The following is a 14,388-nucleotide window of genomic DNA, read 5'->3' as shown; positions in this document are numbered from 1 at the left end:
ACAAGAGGCAGAGTTCAGGGGAGTTCCAAATATGAAACTGCTGTTGAACTTTTCTAGTGGAGTCATGGAGAGTGTGGACTTCTCCCCCCAACAATATTTGATAATCTTCATGGGCACCCAAAAACCACAAGATGAGAACTGAGATGAATTGATTGAGTTGACAGTGCCAGGGACCAGATCAGTCAAAAGATAAAGACAGATCAGCCACAGCTGGTGGGATGGATGTTAATGAACTGCCCACTCATGATCAGGAAATGCATTCTTGCAGGAGAGATTATACCACTGCTGAACTAGTAGAACTTGGAAACAATTTTAGGCAGAAAGCAAGGTAGAACATAATATAATTGTTTTGTAGCTTTAAGGACACTGGCTCTGAAGGCATATGCCTATCAAGGAGTAATGTGAGCAAAATTGTCTCACTTCTCACATACCCTACCCTACAGTGACATTTACATCAGTTGTTAAGGACAACCATGCCATCTCTTTGTTGGCCCGGATGACACTTTCTATAAAAATGCTTGACGGGATATGGGGGAATTACCTATGACTCCTCAAGATGGCAATTCATAAAAGAACTACAAGACCTCCTAAGAGAGTTGGGCATTAAGCCAATCATTTATGCAGCAAACTACTACATTGGTCTTGATGATGAAGTGTTCACAGCAGGAATGAAGAAGGCTATTGTTCAAATGGCTCCAATGAAGTGGTTTGGAAGTCTGGTGTAAATCCTGAGCTCATTAGTAGACCTTCTGTTCCTAGAGCAGCACAAGCTATAGCCCATATGGGGAAAAGTGGAAAAATTAGGAAGTGAAGGTTACAAAGTATAGATCAGAAGATGGAAGAAAAAGAAGACAAAGGAATATCCATAAATATATTTATACTTTAACCTGAATGCCAATGGTAACCCCAACCATATCAACCCTAGCAAAAATGATACATATTTTTATATATAAATTTATACATATTTTCATATATTTTCCATTATGTAAATTTATGTTCACATATAAATTCATATATATTTTAATATTCATTTATATATTTATATTCTATCTTTAAAACCAACCTTAAACATACACCTAATCCTAAATCTACCCATACTTAAAAACATTTATATTTAAATAGGTTTTCATATATATTTTTACATATATATTCATATATACAATCATATACATTGATATATATGTTCATAGTGTAATCCTAAACCTAACCTAGGCCTAAAACTAGTCCTAATTATAACATTACTTCTAATAATAAATATATATGATACATATATATATATATATATATATATATACACACACACACACACACATATGTATATATATATATTTTAAAATACATATTTATATTTTCATCTATATAGATATATATTAATATATATTTATATATATACATTTAAGTATTCATACCCTATTTTAAAACAAACTGTAATCATACACCTAACCTTAAACCTATTCATATATGAAAGCACATATATTTATATAGGTTTTCATATATATGTATTCATATATATTTATATATATTCATAATGTAACCCTAAACCCAACTCTAAACTTAGTCCTGATCTTAACAATTTCCCTAAACATAAAAGTAATTATATATAAAACAATATATTTATATAAATATTTATATATATTTACATGCATAGTTATAAATTTATATTTATTTATATATTTATAACCTATCTTTAAAATGAATGGTAACCATATACCTAATCCTAAAACAATCCAAATATAAATATAAATATATATAAATATATGTTTTCACATATACACTCAAATATATATACATATATATTCATAAATATGTTCATGTCTTAAAGATAACACCAACCTAAATCTATACTTAGTCCTAACACTAACAATACATATACCACGGAACAATTTATATATAAAACCATGTATATTTATATAAATATTCACACATATTTGCCATATATATTTATGTATTCAAATATATATTGCTATATATTCAAACTCATTTATATATAAGCAATCTATCTTTTAAAAACACATAAATATACACCTAACCCTAAACATATCCATGATAAAATCATAAATATTTACATAGGTCTTCATATATATTGTTACATATGTATTCACATGCATTGATATATATGGTGACACCTTACTCCTAGCATACCATATTCTTATATTTAGTCCTAATTCTGATAATACTACTAAACCTAAACCTTCTTATAAGTAAAACCACATATATTTTTATGAGTATTTGCATATACTCTAACACACACACACACACACACACACACATATATATATAAAAAATTTGACATATATATGTTCATTTATATATTCATACCCTTTCTTCAAACCAACCCATAACCATACCCCTAATCCTAAACCTACCCATATTTGAAACTATATATACTTAAGTAAGTTTATATACATATATTCACATATAAACTCATATATGTTGTTATATATATTCATAATCTAAAACTAACTCTAAACCTAACCTTAAACTTAGCCATAAACCTAAACTTACCTCTAACCATAAACATATTTGTATATTAAACCATACATATTTATTTGAATACTCATATATATTTTGAAATGGACATTATTATATTCACATATAAATTTACATTTATATTCATATATAATAATTTATATATTAAGACCCCATCTCTAACCAAACCTCAAACACACACTTAACACTAATCCTATCAAAATATTAACCCTATATATTTATGAAGGTTTCCATATATATATTTCACATAGATATTCATGCATATATTCATACCTATTGATATATATGCTCATGACTTAACCCTAACCCTTACTATAACACTTAACAAAGTCCACACCTTGACAATACCCCAAAGAACAAAATAATTTATATAAAAAATATATGCACATGAATATTCATATATATTTTGTATATAAATTTATAAATTCACATATATATTTATATATTTTTCTTACATATTCATTTATATACACGGCCACATCTTTAAGACTTATAATACATACAGTAAATATTAAAGCTACCTATATAAAACTATACATGTTTACATAAGTTTTCATAAATATTTTCATGTATATTAATATACATTCCTATATATGTTCAGACACAAACCCTAACCTTAAATATACCCCTTAAATTAGTCCTAACTCAGTCACTATCCCAATCTTAAAAATATTTATCTATAAAACCATATATACTTACATGATTTTCATATATTTTTTGACATATGTTTATATAATCACATATAATTCAAATATTTTTATGTATGTCTATTAATAATCTCTAAACTAAAATTTAATCTTGTGTCACACTAAACGTTTGCATTTGCATATATAAAACCATATATTTATGTTTTATATATTCATATATATATTCTTATATAGTGATATATATATATATATATATATATATATATATATATATATATATATTAATACCCAAATCAGAAACCTAATCCATGCCTAAATTAAGTCCTAACCCTAACATTTTCCTTCACGCTAACCACTCAGATATGTAAAACCACCTATATTTATAAAAATACTTATATATATTTTGAGATTAATATTTACATGTAAATACATGATATTCATATATATATTTATATATTTATAAAATACTTATATTTAAAATTATAACCATGTGTTTAATAACAAAACTTATTCATATATAAAGTCATATAGATTTATATACTTTTCATATATATATTCATATAGATTGATATATATGTTCATTCCCTAACCCTATTCTAGAGCTTCTCCTAAAAGTACTGCTTAAGCTATCACAACCACAAAGTGCAAAAGCTATTACACATATAATCATGGACATTTTCATGAAAATCACAGAAATTTTGACAGGTACATTTATATATTCTTTTATAATGCCATATGTATATAAATATATATTCACATATGAATACATTGCCCAATTTTAAAACAAAATGTCAGCACACAGTTAGAACACATATGCCTTTGTGAAAAAACACATATTTTATAAAGTTTTTCAGACATAATTTCATGTATATTTTTATTAATTTATATAAATTGATATATATATATATATATATATATATATATATATATATATATATATATATATATATATTCATTCCCTATCCCTAACCTTGGTCATTCGTTAAAACTCCTCTCATCTGTAACAATGCTATATAATGCAAAAGTTTTTACAAGTATAAACATGGGCATTTATATGAAAATGACAGGTACATTTATGTAACCATATATTATATCATATATATAAGTGTGTTTTTATGTATGAATCCGTGGCTGAGATTTAATCCAAAATCTGATCACACAGCTTCTCAGAAACCTATTTGTTTGTGAATATATATATATATATATATATATATATATATATATATATATATATGTGTGTGTGTGTGTGTGTGTGTGTGTGTGTGTGTGTTTTCTACATAATTTCATGTGTGTTTTAATTTTTTATTCATAATTATTTATATGTATATATATTTTCATTCCCTACTTCTTCCCCTAAAAATTATCCTGCCTCTAACACTACCACAAAGCCACCAAACTCTTACCCATTATTATGGTTTGGATGTGAGGTATCCCTCAAACCTCACATGTGAGACAATGTAAGAAGGTTCAGAGGGGACCTGATTGGGTTGTGAGTGCTTTAGCCCAATCAATGAATCAGTCACCTGATGGGATTAATTGAGTGATAATTGATGGCTGGAGGAGGTAAGACATTGGGGGCATGGCTTTAGAGTATCTATTTGTATCTGGCAAGTGAAGTCTCTCTCTCTCTCTGCTTCCTGGTCACTATGTGAGCTGTTTCTCTCTACCACACTTCTCCACCTTGATGTTTAGCCTGATCTAGATCCCTGAGGAATGGAGCTTCTTGTCAATGAATTGAGACCTCTGAAACCATGAGCCCTCAAATAACATTTTTCTCCCCTACAGTTGTTCTGGTTGGGTCCTTTAGTCACAGCAGCAAAAAAGCTGACTAAAACACCCAAACTATCATATGTATTTATATAAAAATCATAGATATTTTGACAGGTACATTTATATACTCAAATATATTATTTTCATGTATGCATCCATGGCCCATTTTAAAATAATGTCAGCACACAGTATTTAGAAACCTATTCTTTCGTGAAAACATGTATATTTATATAGGTTTTCCTAGATAATTTTACAAATATTTTTCTTATTCATATATATTGATATATATGTTGATCTTCTCTATCCATAAGCTTGCTCTGCCCATAAAACTACTTCTACCTCTAGTACAACCACAAAATCCAAAAGCCTTTACATATATAATCGTGGGCATCATATGAAAATCATAGAAATACTGGCTTGTACATTTATATACTCACAATATCATATATATATATATATATATATATAGATAGATATAGATATAGATATAGATATGTGTTCATATATGAATCTGTGGATCGTGTTTAAACCAAAATTTCAGGACAAAGCAAGATAAAATACATTCACTTGTGTAAACATATTTATATAGGTTTTCCTACATAATTTAATATATATTTTCATTTTTTAAATTCATGTATATTGATATATATGTCGGTCCCCTAAACCTAACCTTAGCATTTCCCCTAGAAGTACTCCTACTGTTAAAATGACCATAATGTGAAAAAACTTTTATATGTATAATCATGAGTATTTATAGGAAAATCAGACATTTTGACAGGCACTTTATATACTCATGTGTAATATCATGTATACAAATATATTTTCATGTATGAATTCATGTCACAGTTTTAAAGCAAAACATCATCACGTAGCTAAACTGAAATTTGTTTGTGAAAAAATATTAATATAGTTTTTCTTACATTATTTTACTTATACTTTCATTTATTAATTCATATATATTTATATAATGTTCATTTCTTAAGCCTAACTTTAGCACATCCCCTAAACCTATTCTTATGCTATTACTACATTAAAGTGTAAAAGCCCTTACACATATTATATGGGACATTGATATAAAAATCATAGATATTTTCACAGGTATATTTGAATATTCTCATATAACATCATATATATATATATATATATATATATATATATATATATATATGATTTATGTTTTAAAACAAAATCTAACCACACATCAAGATGAAACTTATGCATTTGTGAAATCATGTATATTTATAGTTTTCCCCAAAATTTCAGGAATATTTATATAGATAGATAGATATAGATATAGATATAGATATATTGATATATGTGTTCATTCCCTAACCCTAACCCTAGCCCTTCCTCTAAACTTATTCCTAACACTATTACAAAGCCCAAAAGCACCTACATTGTATAATCATGGGAATTTATATGAAAATCATACATATTTTGACTGGTACCTTTGTGTAGTCACATTTCATATCATATAAATGTTATCATTTATGAACCCATGACCCAGTTTCAATCCAAAATGCCAGCATACAGTTACTCAGAAAACTATGTAATTGTGAAAAATACATATATTTATACAGGTTTTACTATATATTTAACATTTTTCATTTATAAATCATAAATATTGATATAAATGTTCAGTTGGTAACCCTAACCCAAGCCCTACCCCTGAATGTACTCCAACCCCTAATGCTACCACAAAACACAAAAGCCCTTACATGTATAATCATGGGCATTTGTAAGAAAATAATAGATATTTTCACAGAAATACTTATATAGTCACATATTATATCACACTTTATATAAAATGTGAATATATATATATATATATATATATATATATATATATATATATATATATAGTCATGTATGAATAAATGCCCCAGTTTTAAAACAAAATTTCAGTATAGCTAGGTAAAACCTCTATATTTGTGAAAACATATATATGTATGTAGGTTTTTCTACTTTATAATTCACACATATTTTCAATTTTTATTCATATATATTGATATATATGACCATTACCTAACTGTAACCCTAGCTCTACCTCTAAACCTACTGCTATACATAACACTACCATAAAATGAAAGATTTTTCATGCATTATCATTGGCATTTATACAAAAATCAGATATTTTGACAGGTACATTTATATACTCTCATATAATACCATATATATAAATATATTTCCATGTAGGAAACCAGGGCCTTGGTTTCATTTCAAATGCCAGCACAGAGCAACTGAGAAATTTATTGGACTGTGAAAGCATATATATTTATATAGGATTTTCTACATAATTTCACATATATTTTAATTTATTTATTCATTTATATTACATAAATATTCATGCTTTAAACTAATTCTATACCTAACCCTACATTTACTCCTACCCCTAATAGTACTACAATGTGCCAAAGTCTTTGCACATAAAAATCATGGTCATTTATATGAAAATTATATGTATTTGACAGATTCATTAATATACTCACATATAATATTATCTATATAGATATATTCTAAATTTATGAATCCATGGCTCAGTTTTAATTTCAAATGTCAGTGCAAATGAATTTAAAAACATTTACAATTGTGATGGCATATATTATTTATATAGATTGTATACATAATTTATATACATAATTATATACACAATTTCATGTAAATTTTTATTTTTTATTCATTTATATTGTATATATGTTCATTTCCTAACCCTAAACTTAGCCCAACCCCTCAATGTATTTCCACCCCTAAAACTAATACACAATGCCAAAGCTGTTGCACAAATAATCATAGGCATTTATATGAACGTCATGGATATTTTTACAGGTACATTTAAATTTTCACTTATAATATCATATATATAAATATATTTTTATGTATGAATCCATGTCCCAGTTTTACTCCCAAATATCAGCACGCAGCTACTCAGAAACCTATCCTATCATGCAAACATATGTATAAATGAAGGTATTTCCACAAAATTTCACATATATTTCATTTTCTTATTCATTTATATTGAGCGATGTGTTCATTCCTTAAACCTAATGCTAGATATATCCCTAAATATATACCTACCCCTAACACAAAAGCCCTTGCACCTGTAATCATGGGCATTTATATAAAATGATAGACATTTTGACACATACATTGACATAATCACATGTATGTGTGTGTGTGTGTGTATTTGCATGTATGAATACATCTTTCTGTTATAATACCAAATGTCAGCACACAACTTCTCAGAAACATATCCTATTTGGAAACCAGAGTTATTTATTTAGATTCTCCTATATAATTTCATCTTTATTCATTTATATTGATATATATGTCCATTCCATATTCCTATCCTAGCCCTACCACTAAATGTAATCAAACTCCTAACAACACCACAAATTTCAAAAGCCTTAGCACTTATAATCATGAGCATTTATATGAAAATCATATATATTTTGACAGGCACATCTATATACTCACTTTTAATATTGTACTTATATATATATTTTATGTATTAACCTATGCCCCAGTTTTAATCCTAAATCTCCACACACAGCTCTCAGAAACATACCCAATTGAGAAAGTAGATTTTTTTTGTAGGTTTCCCTATGTAATTTCACATATATTTTCATTTTCTAATACATTTATATTGATATTTGTGTTAATTTCCTAATCCTAACCCTAGCTCTACCTTTCAATGTACTCATGCCCATAACTACCACAGAGCACAAAAGCCTTTGTGTGCATAATCATGGGGATTTATATAAAATTATAGATATTTAGACAAGTACATTTGTATATTCACATATAATACAATATCTGTAAATACACTTTCATATATGAATCCATGGCCCAGTTGTAATCTTAAATGTCACCACACAGCTACTCAGAAAACTACCCCATCAAAAACATAATTTATGTAGATTTTCCTACATAATTGCAGGTATATTTTCATTTACTTATTTCTTTATATTGGTATGTGTTCATTCCCTACCCTAACCATATTCACAATTCTCAATGTATTCCTATGGTTAATTATCACAATTACCCAAAAGCCCTTGCATGTATAATAATGGCTATTTATATGAAAATCATAGCTATTCTGACAGGTACATTTACATACTTGTATAATATTATATATATAAATATATTTTAATGTCTGATTCCCTGGTCCAGTTTTAATCACAAATGTCAGCTCATATCTATTCAGAAAATTATCCAACTGGGAAAACATATATATTTATGAAAGTTTTCCTATATAATGTTATATATATATTCATTTTTTTTCATTTATACAGATATATGTGTTCCTTCCCTAACCCTAACCTTAATCATATTTCTCAATGTACTCCTACTAGTGACACTACTACAAAGTGCAAAAGCCCTGGCACTTATAATCATGGGCATTTATATAAAAATCATAGATATTTTGACTGGTACATTTATATACTGACATAAAATATCATGTATATAAATATATTTTCATGTACGAATCCATGACCCAATTTAAATACCAAATGTCAGCATGCATATCTACTCATGAAACTATCAGGCAAACAGATGTATTTATGTATAATTTTTTACATAATTTTACACATATATTCATTTTCTTATTCATATGTATTGACACATGTGTTCATTCCTTACCCTAACCCTAGCCCTAATCCTTAAGGTACTTCTACCCCTAACATTACCACAGCATGAAAATACCTGGCATGTATAATTATATGAAAATCATAGATATTTTGATAAGTACATTTATATAATCATATATTCATGTGTGAATACATAGCCCTGTTTTAATCCCATATGTCAGCACACAGCTACACAAAAATTTATTCTATCGAGAAAACAGATATATTCATGTAGGTTTTCCTACATAATTTCACGTATATATTCATTTTTTTCCCATTTATATTGATGTATATGTTCATTCCATAGCATTAACCTAGCCCTACTTTTAAATGTACTGCAATCCCTAACAATACCACAAAGTTCAAAAGCCATTGTACAGGCATATTTATATACTCATGTTTAATATCATACATATAAATATATTTTCATGTATGAATCCATGAAACAGTGTTAACCACAAATATCTGTATGCACTGTATTCTGAAATCTATCCAATTATGAAATAATATATATTCATTCAAGTTTTTCTACATAATTTTCCTTATATTTTCATTTTCTTATTTATTTATATTGATATATGTGTTCATTCCATAACCCTAACTCAAGCCCTACCACTCAATATACTCCTATCCTTAGCACTAACACAAATTGCAAAAGCCCTGGCAGGTATAATCATGGGCAGTTATATAAAAATTATAGATATTTTGATTGGTACATTTTTTACTCACATATGATATTATATGTATATGTATATATATACAGTCACATATAATATCATTTACATAAATACATTTTCTTATATGAATACATGGCTCCGTTTTAGTGCCAATTGTCATCACTCAGCTACACAGAAAACTATCAGATCAGAAAAATATATCAGGTATATTTTCATTCACTTACTCATTTATATTGATATGTATGTTCATTCCCTAACCCTAACCCTAGCCCTACAAAACATAATGTACTCCTACCCCTAACACTATAATAAAGTGCAAAAATCCTTGCACATATAATCATGACCATTCATATGAAAATCATAGATACTTCACAGGTATATTTATTTACTCACATATAATATCATGTATATAAATTTATTTTCATATCTGAATCCATGCACAAGTTTTAATCCTAAATGTCAACACACAGCTACACATGAACATATCCAATTGGAAAAGGATGTATATTCATTTAGGTTTTCCTATGTAATTTTACTTATATTTTCATTTTCTTATTCATTTATATTGATATATATGTTCATTCCCTAACCCTAACCCTAGCCCTAGACTTCAATGACCTCCTACCACTAACACTATCACAAAGCACAAAAGCCCTTATACATATAATCATGGGCATTTATATAAAAATCAAAGATATTTTGACAGGAATATTTATATACTCATTATGCTATCATAAAAATTATTATATTTTTATGTATGAATACATGGCCCAGTTGTGCTCCCAAATGTCATTACAGACCTATGCAGAAACCTATCCGATCAGAAAAACATATATTTATGTATTTTTTCATACATAATTTCACATGTATTTTTATTTTCTTATACATTTCTAATGATATAAGTGTTTATTCCTTATCCCTAACCTTAGTCCCACCCCTCAACGTATTCATACCCCTAATACTACCACAAATTGCAAAAGTTTGGGCACATATAATCATGGGCATTTATATGAAAATCATAGAAATGTTGATAGATAAATATTTCTACTCACATATAATATCATATATATAAATACATCATAATGTATGAATCCTTGCCCAGTTTTTAATCCCAAATGTCAGTATGAAGCTATGAAGAAATCTATCCAATTAGGAAAATATTTATTTTTGTAGGTTTTTCTACATAATTTCATGTATATTTTCATTTTCTTATTAATTTATATTAATACATTTGTTCATTCACTAACACTAATCTTATCTTTTCCCCTCAGTGTTCTCCTACCATTTCATGACCACAAAAGAAAAAAACATCCTTGCATGTATGATCATAAATTCCTTTCTATTGACCTGAGCTAATTATCTAATCCTAACCTTAGCCCCACTGCTAAATGTACTTCTATCTTTAATGATACCACAAATTGCAAAAGCCCTTGCATGTATAATCATGGGCATTTACATGAAAATCATAGATATTTTGACAGATTCATTTATATACTTATAATGTAATATCATATATGTGTACTGAGTTTCATGGGTGAACCCACGACCCAGTTTTGATCCTAAATGTCAGCACACACATACTTCAAAAAATATCAGTTTCATGTATGAATGCACTGCCCAGTTTTAAACCAAAATGTCAGGACACAGTTCTTTCTAAACATATCTGTTTGTGACAACATATATATTTATATAGGTTTTCCTACATAATCTTATGTATATTTTAATTTTTTATTCATATACATTGATATATCTCACCGTGGTTTTTGCAGTAAGGAAATAAGTAATCTGTATGGAGGTGTGGGCTGGCTGGAAATAAAAGGTGGGAAAAAATAGTATTAAGGATTAAAGACAGAAGATACAAGAAATATAGTTAAAGAGGGGGCTTTATGGATGGAAAAGATCTGATGGTTCTCAGCCTTAAAAGGGAAAAAGCCCACAAATGCTTTATTTATCCTGGAACATATCAAAGGGAATTATTGTGAGGAAGGGTTCTTCAAGGTAAATAAGAAGTGAGAGGCTGTGGGGAAGTTGGCTTGATTGGAGATTTATCACTTGCACAGTAATACTTCCCCCTCTAAGCAGCTGGCACCTCAAGGCTATTTGGGTGCAGTGGTATCTCTTTCCACCTCCTGGGAGTTTCATTTGAACCTAGGACTGTCTGAACCAATAAATTCTGCTGTATCACAGAATTCTCTCTGAGTAGGACATTGCCAAGGCAGCAGAGCATTCTCAGATTGGTGACATAACACTGAGAATTCTCTGAGAACAGCTCCACTTAGATATTATGCAGACAAGCCCACGATTCATTTACGGCTCCAAACATCTCCCCATTTTTTTGTTTTTTAAGTGAAATGATGCATTGTTACTTGAAGTTCCCAGAGTTCATTTCTGAGAGTATAACAACTTATCATTGTAACACAAAAAAGAATTAGTAGCAAACACATAATTCCAAATATATACCATGTAGAATGTTTCAGTATACTCCCAAGATTAAAGCCTTTTAGATCATGCAGTATTTGTTTACTCAGAGATGCAGGATCCATGAGGTCAATCCTGCTTTTTTGTATATCCTGGATGTGATGATTTAACTCCTTAAGATACAGGCTGTTATTATTATTATGCCAAATGCCCATTAGATGATATTTGACCTTTCCCAGTCCCATTGGGAAGCATTATACTTGGCTGCAGTAACATAGACACATTTGTAAATGGCATGGCATCTAAGCCTTTCCTTAAATTTGAGAGTGGCAAGTTCATTTCCAATATTGATAACAGTGGCTTCCAAAGCATTTAATTTAGTCTCAATTCTTTCATCAACATGTACCTGATTGTTTAGGGCTTTTGAAGTATTTTGAGCCAAATTATTAAGAAAATGAGCACTATGAATGCTTTTAGATGAAGCTACAGAAGCTGTGGCTGTAAAAGCTATAAAAGAAATTAAAGCAGCCACTCCTAGCACTATAAGTCCAATTGCTCCCCATGGTCTTCTGAGCTGGTTATGCATGTATTGTAAAACCTGAACTCCAGCATCAGCATACCATGGTCCTGAGATATTATTTGGGAGTAAAACAAAGGAGGGTTGGTAAAGAACCAATACTTCTCTCTATATATTAAATATCTAGTGATACAGTTAGTTATATTGTATTTCTTACAGTTTTATGATATTTTTCTCCTTTTCTATTCAATTTCACATTTCCAGGAATTAAAGCATAAGGGGATTGAACACAGGCTCATAGCCCATAGCAGAAATCCTCCTCGCACTTCCTTCTTATAAAGTCAGACTTGGAACCATCTGTAAAATGGAGAAGTTCTGAGACAGCTATCAAACACCACACATCTTTTTGTATGACACCTTCAGTCAAAGTTAGGATATTATTGACAGATCCTTCAGGAATCATGGGATCCTGATAGAACTGTCTTTTATAAACTCTTGGAGACCAATCCAAAATATATCCACCACTTTTAGAGATTTTATGTTGAACTGGCAAGGCACAATCCAACCGTTGGGAAAATCACCAAATTCTACTGCAGATCAATTAGGGCAATAAGGTACTGGTTGATGTTCCATGGAAATACCTGGCCTGTTATGGGAAAGTCTCATTTTAATAACTGTCCAGACATTTGATCTTAAGTCCCAAGGGTCAGTATGATTAGCTGGCCTAGGTCCCTCATAGCTTTCTTTTTCTTGAAAGTTACTTTTAAACAGCCAGCATGTTTATCATGGGACCAACATATAGGTAGATTCACACTGTTGCTGGTATAATTAAATCCAGTTACATAAATAGGTGTAATGTGTTGGTCTGTAAACTTCCCATCATAAGAGTATCATTAGTAAATACTGGGATAGCTTCTCTGGTCCACACAGCTGGATGTACTAATAGGGGATCTGAGAAATAGGTTCAATGAGTTTCTCCATGGGCTTCACTTACCTGACAACTCAACAGTGCCAGGATAGTCACAAAAATTGTAGTTGGAGTCTTATTATCTCCTTGTTGTTGAACTATCTGCTCATCCTGAAGTGTCAGCTCCTTCAGTTGTCTACAAGATGATAAGTTGGGTTTTCTGGAAATACAGAAGCATTGCCTCTACCCTATATTATTACTGAATTTGATTTATTCTATTACTCCATGTGTCATTCAGCAGCAGTGAAACTTTTAAAAATTAAAAAAAAGAAAC

The sequence above is a fragment of the Marmota flaviventris genome, chromosome 1 (assembly GCF_047511675.1).
Source record: "Marmota flaviventris isolate mMarFla1 chromosome 1, mMarFla1.hap1, whole genome shotgun sequence".
NCBI lineage: Eukaryota > Metazoa > Chordata > Mammalia > Rodentia > Sciuridae > Marmota > Marmota flaviventris.
This window is presented reverse-complemented; position numbering follows the sequence as displayed.